This window comes from Rhinolophus sinicus, chromosome 14 (genome assembly GCF_057876585.1).
Source record: "Rhinolophus sinicus isolate RSI-liver-muscle chromosome 14, RSI-T2T, whole genome shotgun sequence".
NCBI lineage: Eukaryota > Metazoa > Chordata > Mammalia > Chiroptera > Rhinolophidae > Rhinolophus > Rhinolophus sinicus.
Window position 1 is genome coordinate 181,993,965 of NC_142514.1, and position 12,961 is coordinate 182,006,925.

The 12,961-nt window shown below is 46.3% G+C and overlaps 1 protein-coding gene across 10 annotated transcripts in view; it reads left to right on the forward strand.

Annotated features, from left to right (window-relative positions):
• SLC22A11 (solute carrier family 22 member 11) overlaps positions 1-12,961 on the forward strand; it is a 113,869-nt gene that overhangs the window by 71,197 nt on the left and 29,711 nt on the right. For 8 of the 10 annotated variants that reach the window (XM_088789665.1, XM_019737849.3, XM_088789666.1 and 5 more), the window contains one exon: positions 1,488-1,576. The gene's annotated coding sequence lies outside the window, so the exon portion shown is untranslated. Of the gene's footprint in view, positions 1-1,487; positions 1,577-2,351; positions 2,407-12,961 lie in introns of all 10 variants that reach the window. The other 2 variants (XM_088789667.1, XM_088789673.1) reach the window with 1 other exon arrangement.

Here is a 12,961-nt window from a genome sequence, read left to right on the forward strand (position 1 = left end):
GAAAGATAGCATTTTCACGACTATTCAGTTCTGTTTATTTTTAAATTCCCATTATGATTAACTCAAGAATGATTTAGAGACATAAGGTTAAAACAATTTTTTGGGGGTGGGGGCCAGGGTATAGTTAATACATTCAAAAGTTTCAAAATCCAAAATGCCTAAAAGGTTTACAGGGAAAACTAATCCTTCTCCCCTGCCCCCCAGCCTGTCACCCACAGGCAATTACTATTAGTCATTAACCAGGAGTCCTACCACATACAGTTTATGCATGTAAAGCAGACTGTGACAGCTGAATATATAAACGTATGTTATATGTACATGACTACACATACCTTCCTTTCCCCCTTCTTACACAAATCCCATTCCTTTAGTTCTGAGATGTGTTTTAGTTTGTCCTTATATGACTGTTCTCCTCCTTCCTGAAGTACATCCTTTAAAAGCTCCTCTGGTTGGGATCTGTTCCTGGTAAACTCTCGATTTTTCTTTGCGTGTAACATCTTTATTTCACAATAATGGCACTTGGAAAACATTATGACACCGCCTCCTGTCTTGCTGGTGGTAAGTCTGTTTTCAGCTTAATTGTCATTCTGTTATTTGATAATCTGGTTTTTCTCTATGAAGACTTTTAAGACCTCCACTTATATATCAAGATACCTTGATATATAAGTGGAAAGACAATAAGGTATGTTCAAAAGGACATTGATTTGGAGAGGGACAAATGGCAGTCAGACGCTCACCCTGTCTCTGAGACCTTAGGCAAGTCTCCTAACCTCTGAGTCCCTGGCTTCATATTAGGAGGAATGTGGACTCTGCACGGTGGTTGTGAAAATCACAGCAGGCTGCACAGGGCCGGGATGAAGAGACACACTCCACTGACATGGTAACGGTTATTCCCACCGAGCTCATCTCTTCTTACACTGTTATGACACGCTAATGTTAAATTCGAGGCTTCAACAGTGACGCTTAGTGTTTATTTTGAAATAGCAAAACATAATTCCAACTGTGGCTCATTTTATTATTTTCTGTTATAAAGAACTTTTGAAAAAATAAATAAACCTAATAAGGAAACCTACAAACCTTTGCTAATTAACTTGTCAGCGGAAATGATAGCAGCCCAAACTCAGAATATGATGTCAAAATTGGGCGAAAGAAGACAGGGGAGTTTGGGGTCTTCCTCTGGGCAGGGGGCTGGGGACTGTTTTCTGTCCCCACCCAAACGTCCTGGTCTTATTCACGTACATGGCTACAGAGCAAGGAAACCAAATATTCTCAGGCTTGGCATCTTTTAGTACAGTTTTTAATTTTGATTTAGAGGTTTTCCTAAAGTTGCAGTCATATTTGTACGAGCAACACACAATTTGACATTGAAAACAAGCGGTTTCCCTATGAACTGAAAGTAGAATATATTCTTCTGGGACATTATCTACCTTCCTAACTCTCTCACTAACATTTTTACTCAGCGGCATCTTTGCTCTTTACTCTTCTAGGCCTTTAGACAACCCAGCTATCAACGGACTCATCTGTGCTCCTCTGCTAAGCACACCCTTCTCACTCTCACCCTCGCCACTCAAAAGAGGTACGCATTTTTAAATCAGACTTTTCTCATCTGTTTTAACGTATTGAAGTTGTATGAAGAAAAAAGGACCAGATATCCTGAGAAATTGTAGGAGAGGATTAAGAAGTCCTAAAATATTCAACTATGAGGATCAGTAAAGAGAATGTTTCCCTCTTCCTTGAAAGCATGGATGGATGCTAAGAGATTTCGTTCTTTTATTTTTTTTTTAAATTTAGTCTTTTTATCCCCCCCACATTTTTTATTGGGGAACACTGTTTCTCCAGAGCCCATCAGCTCTAAGTCGTTGTCCTTCAATCTAGTTGTGGAGGGCGCAGCTCAGCTCCAAGTCCAGTTGCCGTTTTCAATCTTTAGTTGCAGGGGGCGCAGCCCACCATTTCATGTGGGAATCGAACCGGCAACCTGGTTGTTGAGAACTTGCACTCTAACCAACTGAGCCATCTTGCCGCCTCTTCGGAGGCTCAGTAGCAGCTCATTGTCTTCAATCTACTTGTGAAGGTCGCAACTCACTGGCCCATGTGGGAATCAAACCGGCAACCCTGTTGTTCAGAGCTCACATTCTAACCAGCTGAGCCATCCAGCCACCCTGAGATTTCATTCTTGATTGGAAAAAACCCCATCACTTCCCACGTAGGTTTGCTACAAGATAATTCTAATCTTTGCCTGAACATTGTTCAGACAAGAGGGCACTGTGTACAGATGTTAATATTTTCTAATATCTTTTCTCTTTTCGTTCTTGGGTGTCTTTGTGGATGATGTTAATACGCCTGCTTGGAAGGACTGTGGGACTCAGCCTCCCACTGAGCTACTTAGTGCTGAGATCACTGGAATTGGTTGGTATGACCTAAAAGATTGCTCTATAAGAAACTCGTGGGCATTCAAATAATACGGGCTATGGGACCCATTTTTTCCGAGTTTGTGATTATTAAGATTGAAAATCACTCTAGTTCTGTGTGAAGAGCTAGCTGGAGAAAGAAAGAGAAACCCAGTGGGACAATTTGAGTTGCAATGTTTTGCGTACATGTTTTCTATGTGTATACGCTGTGACTTACGGAGTGCAAAGTGGGTGGTCAGGGCCATTCTCTGATCAACCCTTCCAAATCTTTTCCTCCCACCTTCTGGGACTTTGCTCCCCATTTCCTGCCCCTGCATCCTGAGAACCCCGAACCCCCCTAAGCCCCGCCCAGGCAGCTCATTTCCCATAATTTCATTCCTTAATATTTCAGCTGTATGAAATGTCCCTGCTTAAGAAGTCACCTTTCCTCTAAGTCAAGTCCCATCCCAGTGGGTCTCTGCATTTATACAGACTGTTGAGAGGAATTTAAGTAGGAAATGGCCCAGAGAATTAACCCTCAAAGATCCTTTACATTTTCCAAGAGAAATTTGTAAACTCAAAGGAATCTCTATGTAGGGAAAGCTTTTGATGTGGGAGTGTCTAAAACGGCTTGAGTCAACTAACCAGGCTCTTCAGCGCCTCTCTTCCTGACCTCAAGCTGGTAACCTATTTGTAAACATGCACAATGTCTTCAGGGAACCGCTTGGGTATTTGCTTCCTAACCCCAACCTGTATCTGACCTGGAACAACGGGGGAAATCTAATAGGCTGAATCCATGAGGTGACAACCTGGACTTGTGATTGGTGTCTGAAGGTGGGGCAGTCTTGTGGGACTGAGGCCTTAACCTGTGGGATCTGAGACTCTCTGGGTAGATGGTGTCCAAATTGAATTTAGGGGTAAGACACCCCAACTGCTGGGATAATTGCTGGGAGGTGTGGGGGAAACTCCCCTCTACACACACACACACACTCACACACACACATTGAAATTGGGTTCAGAACCTGTTTACCTTGTGATTTCTTCTTTGATCCATTGATTCTTTAAAAGTGTGTTGGTTAAATTCCACCATTTTGTGAGTTTTCCAGTTTCACTTCTGTTATTGTTTTCTAACTTTATCCCATTGTAGTCAGAGAAAATATTTTAAAGATCTGTCTTTTTTAAATCTACTGAGACTTAATCTGTGACCTAACTTATGGTCTATCCCGGAAAACATCCCACATACACTTGAGAAGAATCTTTATGCTGTTGGTGTTGGGTGCAGTGTTCAGTGTGTGTCTATTAGATCTAGTGGGTTTATGGTGTTGCGTATGTCCTCTGTTTGCTTCCTTGTCTTCTGTCTGTTTTCCTGTCCATTATTGAGAATGGGGTATTGAGGTCTACAACTACTATTGAAGAACTGTCTATTTCTCCCTTTAATTGTCAGCTTCTGCTTCATATATTTTCATGGTCTGTTATGAGGTATGTGAGTGTTCATTCTGGTAGGGGATAGGGCCATACTGCCATGGAATGAAAAACCACTGTGATGGGGGGGCACATGCCCACTGTGCCCTCCCAACCATCAAATAGTCTGCTCAATCTGTGCTTTATCTTTATTTATTGCTTCCCATTTATACATATTTACTTTTGTTTTCTTCTAGATTTTTGTGGTTTATATTTACTTCTTCTTTAATGCATGTGCAATATATTTTTGTGTGTGGGGTGAGGTACGAATCCAACTTTCACCCTCCATATTGCTAGCCAATTGTCTTGGTCCTATTTTTAAAGCCTCTTGTACTCTTGCCCACTGAATATGATGCACCCACTATTTCTGATAAGCTGTTCTGTTCCATTGACCTACTGTTAATCAATGTACAACATCAGTATGAGTGTTTGGCTGCAAGTAGAAAACTCAACCAGCTATGGCTTGACAGATGGGGGTTTCTTTTTCCTATGTAACTGTAAGTCCAGAATGGAGGGTTTCTGGTATTGGTTTGGTTACCTAAAAGTGCTATCAGGGACCAGGCTCTTCTCTCTTTGCATCCATCATCTTAAAAATGTCTGTCACTTCTTGGTCATGAGATGGCCACCACAGCACCATGTGCTTACACCTGTGCTTCCTTTCAGAAAAGTAAGAATGGAATGGAGGAGGGATGCCAGTAGTACCTATCCTTTTTCATCAGGAAGCACAAGTTCCCCCAGAAGCCCCCAGCAGACTTCTGCTTTGTCTCGTTGGCCAGCACTGAGTCACATTCTGCTTCTCCTAACTGCAAGGAAAGCTGGGAAAGTGGGTAACTGGACTGTCCTAAGTGGCTTAGAATAATCGTGATTGCCTTGGGCTGGGTATAAAAGTCCCCCCATAAACCAGCCTCTGGATTGACTTACTGTGGCATAATAGTCCCCTGAGAGAACACTGTTGGGGCACTCATGCAGGGGAAAAAACAGACATAAGCTCAACACATAGCCTCTCGATTTGGCTAAGTGTTCCCACACTGAGCTTATTACTCAGTCTTCAGGGGTATGTCCAACCCTGCTGAGCAGGACTGGATGATCTGTTTAAGCCATGCCCCCTACATGAGCTCACAGAGAGAAAGTAGAGGGCACTGCTGTTGCCTTGTAGAGCCCAACTGGGTGGGACAGAAGAGGTGGGAGGAAGGACAGTCCTCAACCATTGGTGGAGGCTAACTGCTTCTGTTACTCTGGTGTACCAGTTACCTATTATTGCTCTAATAAATTACCCCATACTTAATAGCTTAAAAGCAACACAAATTTATTATCTTACAGTTCTGGAGATCAAGTCTGAAATGGGTCTCACTGGGCTAAAATCCAGGTGCCAAAAGGCTGGTTCCTTCTGGAGGCTCCAGGGTGAATTTGTTCCTTACCTCTTCCAGCTTCTAGAGGCTGCCTCTCCATCTTCAAAGCCAGCAGTGTAGTATCTTCAAGTGTCTCTTTGCTTTTGCCTTCACATCAACTTCTCTCTTATAAGGACCTTTGTGATTGCAAGCAGGCCCACCAGGATAACCTGGGAATATCTCCCCATCTCAAGATCCTTAATTTAGTCGCATCTGCAAAGTCTCTTTTGCACATAAATTAACATTTACAGGTTCTGTGGATTAGGACCAAGTATTGCTCTTTGTTGTCCCAGGTGAAGGGCAGTAGCTGATTCTCCTTGTGGGGGAGGGAGGGAGGAAAAGATCTGGGAGCAGGACAGAGCTAGGAACCTTCAGGAAAGACCATGGCTCATTGGGCTCAGGGCACAGCCGTCAGCTCAGCTCTGCTATGAACTGGCTCTTGAGGGTCCTCAGCCAGGGCCCCAGTTTGAGACCCATCTCCTTTCCTTCTTCACCCCTCACATCCAGTCGGCCCAATGTGGAAGTCCTCAGTGCCCCTAGTGTCAGGCTTGTCCCTTCCTTGTTACTCCACCTGGCCTCAGTCCTTCCTAGCTGCCTCTTAGCTGGTCTCCTGCCTCCATCTGGCCCAAACATTGTGGCCACAGTGACCAAGTTACTTTACTTAAAATCCTGCGACAACTCTGGCTTACCTTTTAGGATGAAAACCGACATCCCAGATCCTTAGGTTGACCCTTCAGGACCCTTCAGGACTGATTTTCATTTCATTTCCCAGAGTGTGGAGAGAATTAGATTTCCCCCGTGGTTCCAGGTTACTTCTTGCCTCTCACCTTCGCAGGTGTCTGATGCCCTTTCTTCTTCCTGATGCCCTTCCTCCATCCTTCATCTGCCAACTCCTATACATCCTTTAGGGCCCAGCTTGGCTGTCACCTCTGCTGGGAAGATTTTGGGATCAGCCAAGATCCTGTAGATACAACAGAAACTGATTCAGGCTGGTCCACATAACTGGGGGAGGGGCAGTCCCCAAAGGCTGTTAGCCCAAGGCGAAGAAAGAATGCCGGCTGCTTGGGGACACTGCACAAGTGTATAGCCCCCTCTCTGATACACTGGCGTGGGCCTGGTGCCCCTGTGGACATCCACAGCCCTCGGCATGCACGTCAGTCCTGGCACTGGCCACAGTATGTCCTTCATGGGTGACTACTTGGCTGCCACACCGCTGTGAGCTCCTGGTGAAGACCACATTTTGCTCAATCATACCCTCTGTGTCAGCACAGTGCCTGGCACACAACCGCTCAGAGACTGTGGATGTGGCAGGAATTTGAGGGGCAGTTCCAAACTCTGAAACACAATGAACTGAGAGATCTGTGAGCTGTGGAAAGGCACTGACACAAGGCAGATGGAGGGGAAGTTGAGGCTGGAAAGCTGAGCCTTTTTTGTTCGGGGCTTGCTTTTTCAAGAATAGGGAGATTGGTGGTGCAACTTTGGAAAAGTGTTTGGTGATGTCTAGGAAAGTTACACAGATGCTCACCCCCTGGCCCAGCAGGTCTATACTCAGTGGACAAGGTCTGACAATTAAGTTCGCAAACTTGCCACCGTGTGCTTACACTGGCAGCACAGTACAAACAGCTCGGTAAGGTTTCATAACCTTGGTATATCAGTGTCTCACAGCTGTGTTCGTGTCAACGTGTGGCGGTGTCTCGCTGAGTGGCGTTCATTATTGTTGTCGCGTGTTTTGTGTGTCTTCGCAAGAATGTCTGAGCTTGAATTAGAGCAATGAAAAAACATTAAATTTCTTGTTAAACTTGACAAGAGTGGAAGTGAAATCAGGAACATGTTAGTCCAAGTTTATGGGGATAATGCCATGAAGAAAACGACAGTGCACAAATGGATTAAACATTTTTCTGAGGGGAGAAAATGTGTCACTGGTGAAGATAGGTCAGGGCAGCCAGTAATGAGCAGAACTGATTAAAAAATTGCAAGAATTCGTCAAATTGTGAATCATTGGCTGACTGTGAGAAGCACAGCAGACCAAGTAAACATCGATAGAGAAACAGGAAAATCTGAACTGAAAATCTTGGCATGAGAAAGGTGTGTGCAAAAATGGTCCCGAAGGAGCTCACCAATGAATAAAAGCAAAGGAGAATTGAAGTTTGCCAAGACCTTTAGGACAGGCAAGATGCTGTTTTGGGCTGTGTTATCACTGGTGATGACACATGGGTGTACCAATATGACCCTGAAACTAAGTATCAAAATGCACAATGGAAGTCAGCCAATTCTCCACGACCAAAAAAGTTCCGTCAGTCTAAATCAAGAGTCAAAACAGTGTTGCTAACCTTTTTTGATATCAGAAGGATTATTCATTTTGAATTTGTACCAACTGGACAAACAGTTAACCAGGTTTACTATTTGGAAGTGCTGAAAAGGCTGTGTGAAAAAGTTAGACGAAAACGACCTGAACTTTTCACCAACAATTCATGGCTCTTGCATCACGACAATGCACCAGCTCACACAGCACTCTCTTTGAGGGAGTTTTTAGCCAGTAAACAAATAACTGTATTGGAACACCCTCCCTACTCACCTGATCTGACCCTCAGTGACTTCTTTCTTTACCCAAAGATAAAGGAAATATTGAAAGGAAGACATTTTGATGACATTCAAGACATCAAGGGTAATACGACGACAGCTCTGATGGCCATTCCAGAAAAAGAGTTCCAAAATTGCTTTGAAGGGTGGAGTAGGCGCTGGCGTCGGTGCATAGCTTCCCAAGGGGAGCACTTTGAAGGTGACTGTAGTGATACTCAGCAATGAGGTATGTAGCACTTTTTCTAGGATGAGTTCGCGAACTTCATTGCCAGCCTCCTATGCCCAACAGAAATGAGCTGCATGCCCTCTGAGACATTACACGAGCACCCAGAGTGGCTTTACTTAAGAGAGCCCCAAACTGGAACAACCCCAAATCCTTCTTCAGTGGAATGGAGAAATACTGTAGACTAGTCACAGTATTTTGAAAGAAAGTTCATGTCAGAAGTGACTCACCATACTCCAGTTTAGTGTTGAAATAGGACTTAATACCCCCTCATCCAACTGAGAAGGAAACCCCAATCTATTTGGGAAGCAGTTTTAACCCAGGGGGATTTAGAACTGAGGATAATGATGATGAAGTAAATCAAACTATAGTATTTATCTTTCTGTGTTAAGCTCGGAAATCTACTTTATATCTTTGGCATTTTAAGAACTTCCAAAGTTTGAGAGAATTGGGCATATTTGAGTGCTAACATCTGACTTGTGATTCTAATTTTAAATCTGCTTGAGTCATTGATTTTGACCCATGATTGTGAGTTGAAATCTTACTACGTTGGTAAACAGTTTTTGAATATTCAAAAATTACCATAATTGTAAGTTTAGTATTTCTGATTGATAAGATCACTTCAAGACTTAGGAAGATTTGTTAGTAGGATAATTGAAAAACTCAGAAAACAGAATATAATAAACTTTGATTGCAGCTTGAAATGTTTAAAGGAGTTTAATTAACTAAGTAGGTAAATGGTACAAACATTAATCAAAGTTCGCCTTAAAAATGATTGTTAAAATTGGCTGCATCTATTCCTAGAAAAAGATTTGTAAATTACATTTAAAAGCTCAATGAAGAATTGGGGTTTAAAAACCAAAGTATTTCCGAAACGTCTTTTCTGTGTTCAAAAGCTGCCCTCAAGAACGCCAGAAAACTCCTTGGACTCCGACCAGAAGGAGTCTTTAAGGAGGATGACTCAGCAGCCACCTGCCCAACCATGCCCAGGACAAATGGGGCACGAGGCATGGCAGGAGACGCCCGCCAGGGGGCGATGTGAGCCCTGGAGCCAGGCTCCCACCTTTCCCTCCCTGCCCTCAACTTGGAGGTGCTCCCCAAAGCAGCCATCCTGCTACTGCTGAGAACTGGGGTCACGGAAGGTCCCAGCCCCTGTGCCTCGCAGTGTCTGTGAGAAACAAGCATGAACCCCCTCCGGTCCCTCTGGTCTTTGGAGTCTCTTGCTGCTGGATGTTGCCCTCTGTGGTCAGCAAAATAATGACCGCCAAGGCTATCCAAGCCTTAATCCCTGGAACTTGCAAATTTTACCTCATATGGCAAAAGAGACTTAGAGATGTGATTAAATTAAGGTTTTTGAGATTGAGAGGAGATCATCCTGGATTATCCAGGTGGGTCCTAAATGTGATCACCAGTGTGAAGAGAGAAGCTGAGGGAGATTTGATGGGAGATGGCAGCAATGTGAGCACCAATGCAGAACGCTGCTTTTCTGAGTGCAGGAACACAGTTCTAGAAACTGGAAAAGGTGAGGAGACAGATTCTTCCTAGAGCCTCTGGAGGGAGCAAGTCCCTGCTGTCACCTTGATTTCAGCCCAGGGAGACTCTGGATTTCTGGACTCCAGATTGTCAGAGAAGAAATGTGTGTTGTCTTAAGCCACCATGTGGGTGTCATTGTCACAGCAGCAACAGGAAACTGATACACCTGCACAGAGCATTTCATTGCTCTTGGCTCATGGCTGGAGCTCCAGCTGGGGGAAGGGTGGGGGAGAGTGAGGTGGGGGTGGGAGTGGGGTGGGCAGGGCCTTTGTTGACTTCTTTAACCCAGTGGGGGGACTGGGGATATTTCAGGCCATCATCTTACCTAGAAGCTGACATCTCACCATCTCAGTCACATCCCCTCCAAGCTGGCCACTCATCCTCTGGGAATTTACATATACACTCACCTATGGGAAATAAATTACATGCATCCATACAGTGGGGTACCACTTAGGCTTACAGAAGATTCAGGAAGCTGTATACTGATATGGAATGAGTTCCAAGAAATGTTGGTCATGGAAACGGCCAGTGGCTATTAATTTGTGTAAAAAGAAAGAAAAAAAGAACATGTATACATGCGTAGACAAACCCGTGGAAGTGGGAGAGGCAGGTGGGAGAGGCAGAATCAGAGCCTTCCTTGGGGAACTGCTACCCAGAACAGGACAGACTCCTGGACAGGTGGAGAGGCGAGCTGGAAAGGGCTCCAGGCTGGGATCCAGAGAGCCCTGCTCCAGGTCTTCAGGGAGCCACGTTAAGCACCCAGACTGTTTCCTCATTGGAAACAAACACTGCCCACCCCTTAAGCCCCTGGGTTTGCTGGATGTGAAGTTAACACAGACCCAGTAGTGTTTGCTGTCAGTCACTGGGGAATTTCCTGTGCAGGCTCTGTGCTCCAGGCAGCACATATGTTATTTCATGGAAATCTCGCCACAGCCTGAGAGAGGGCTACTTTTTGCGTCTCAGTTTCTGGGTGCTGAAAGTGAGGCTTAAAGAGGTTAAATAATTGGCCCCATGTCACACAGTGGCAAAGTATGATTCCACTCTGCTCTTTTTTTCCAAAGCTGAGCCATACTCCTTTTTTTGTGGTCAGTAAGTCAGTAAACACGTCTGGGTTGATATTTGTCTGAGCCACCCTTGGGGGTCCCCAAACACACCCAGTTCCTGAGAGGGCTGCTGCCTCACGTGTTCTTGTCCCCATGGGTTGATGCCCGCTGCCCATCTGTCCTTCCTGTGTCTCCGGAACAAAGTGCATGGCTGATGGGGGCTCCCTGACAATCTGTACACACGCAGTGCTGGACGACCACAGACATGGCTGCCAGCACCGCGAGAGGCAGAGGAGGCGGCTGCACAGCCTCAGAGAACTAAAGCTCCTAGTGCTCCCCAGTCGCCCTAACCGAAGAGGAAGAAAGCCACAGCCACCCCTTCAGAGAGGCTTTCCTACCACCCGAGTTAGAGGAATTCCCCACCCACCCGCTCTGTCCCCTTCCGCTACCACCCTCTGCCCTCCATCCTGTATTTGAGTGTGTGTTGTTTGTTGTTGCTCTTCCTCTGCTCAGACAACTCAGGAAATGTCTGTTAAATGGATGGATGGATGGATAAATGAATGAATGAATGAGTATAGAGTTAATCCCTAGCTCTCTGCTTGCTCCCACGGAAGAGGACCATGAGGGGACCCAGGGCCACCATCCAGGACGCAGGCCTAGGGACCTGCTTCCGCCCCCACCCCAGTGCTTCCTGGTGGAGAAAGGAGGAGGCTTTAGGTGAACCCTGGTTGGAGACGTGCTAACTGGAATGGGGGAGTCCTATGTAACTGGTCAGGGGAGCAGATTTGGATTTCTCTGGTTGGTCCTAAGTTGGGAGCAGAGACAAAAATGGGGGACGCTGACGATTGCTGATCAAGTCCTAGCCCTTTGGGGTGGATTCCTGCCAAGGCTGTGGTTTGGCTGTCCGGCTGGTTTGCTGTACTTGCACAGAATTCTATCTTTACACGTGGTCTGGCCCTGGTTGGTTTGTAATTCAGCCTTTCACAATCAGCAGTGCCCTGGGCTTGCCTTGTGCCTGCTCCTCCCTTTTTGTGCGGGTACGAGGTGCTGGGGGGTCCCTGAGCTTGTCACCATCTGTGGCAGATTCCCGGCTCTTGGCCGGCGCTCCGCCTCTGCACAGGCCGCGGGTGTCCGCGCCCCACGTCCTCCTGCCAGCCCCAGCCCTGCAGGTCTGTGCCAAGCAACGTGCCCTGCTTCCAGCGCGGCTCCGTGCACACGCAGGTAAACCGGCCTCCGGCGTCGGACCTGGGCGGAGCCGGAGTGTGGACTCTACCTGGGCGCCCAGATGAGTGCGCAGGGTGGGCGGCTGCTGCTTTGGGGCGCAGTCCCTCCCTCCTCTTGGAGCTGGTCACGGATAGCGGTTCACATCTGTTGATCCTGCTTGGTGGGGAAGGACAACGGCTTGTGATGCCACGGGGTAGCTCCAGGGTGACTGTGCTGGGAGCAGCGAGATGTTTCCGGAGAGCTCAAGGGAAACTGGGAACCCCTGGGTCCGCACCACGCTGGCTGTGGCCACTAGGCGACAGGAGGAGGAGGGCGGGTCGGAGCTGGACAGTTGTGACTTCATGTCCTGCGGTGCCCAGCGGGTTAGTGCAGGTGCCAGCTGTGTTTTACCAGATCCTCAGAGCGCATGTACTCCCCCTGCCCAGAGGCAGCTCTGCAGCCTCCAGCGGGCTCCAAGGTGGACAAACCCAGCCCTTGACCTGCAGCCTCCTCGCTCCCGGCCTCACCTGCTCTTGGTCATCTAGTGATGGCGCCTGTAAGTGTTGCCCAGGGCCTGGCCCCCAGCGAGCACTCAATAAATTCTCAGTCTACTGCCAGACTGAGCTTCCCAAGATTGGGGTGCACTCCCCACGGGCCAAGATGATTCTAGGGGGTTTCCCACAGGGAGTTCCATGTGCCTTCACAGGGTAAGAAGTCAGTTCTTTCAGTTCCCTGATTGGCTGATGGAAGAATCTTCTTAATCTTTGCTGATACCGTATTCCTTTTTTTCAATTACGTACAGTTGATATACAACATTAGTTGGAGGCATACAACATAGTTATTAGGCATTTATGTACCTTACGAAGTGACACCATGTAAGTCTAGTATCCACCTGACACCATACACAGTTATTACATTATTGACTGTATTCCCTATGCTGTACTTTACATCTTTGTGACTATTTTTACAGCTGGCAATTTGTACTTCTTAATCCCTTTCACCTTTTTCACCTGGCCCCCCAAACTCCCTCCCATCTGGTAACCATCCGTTTGTTCTCTGTACCTATGAATTATTTTCTGTTTTGTTTGTTCGTTTATTTTGTTTTTAAGATTCCACATAAAAGTGAAATCATATGACATTTGT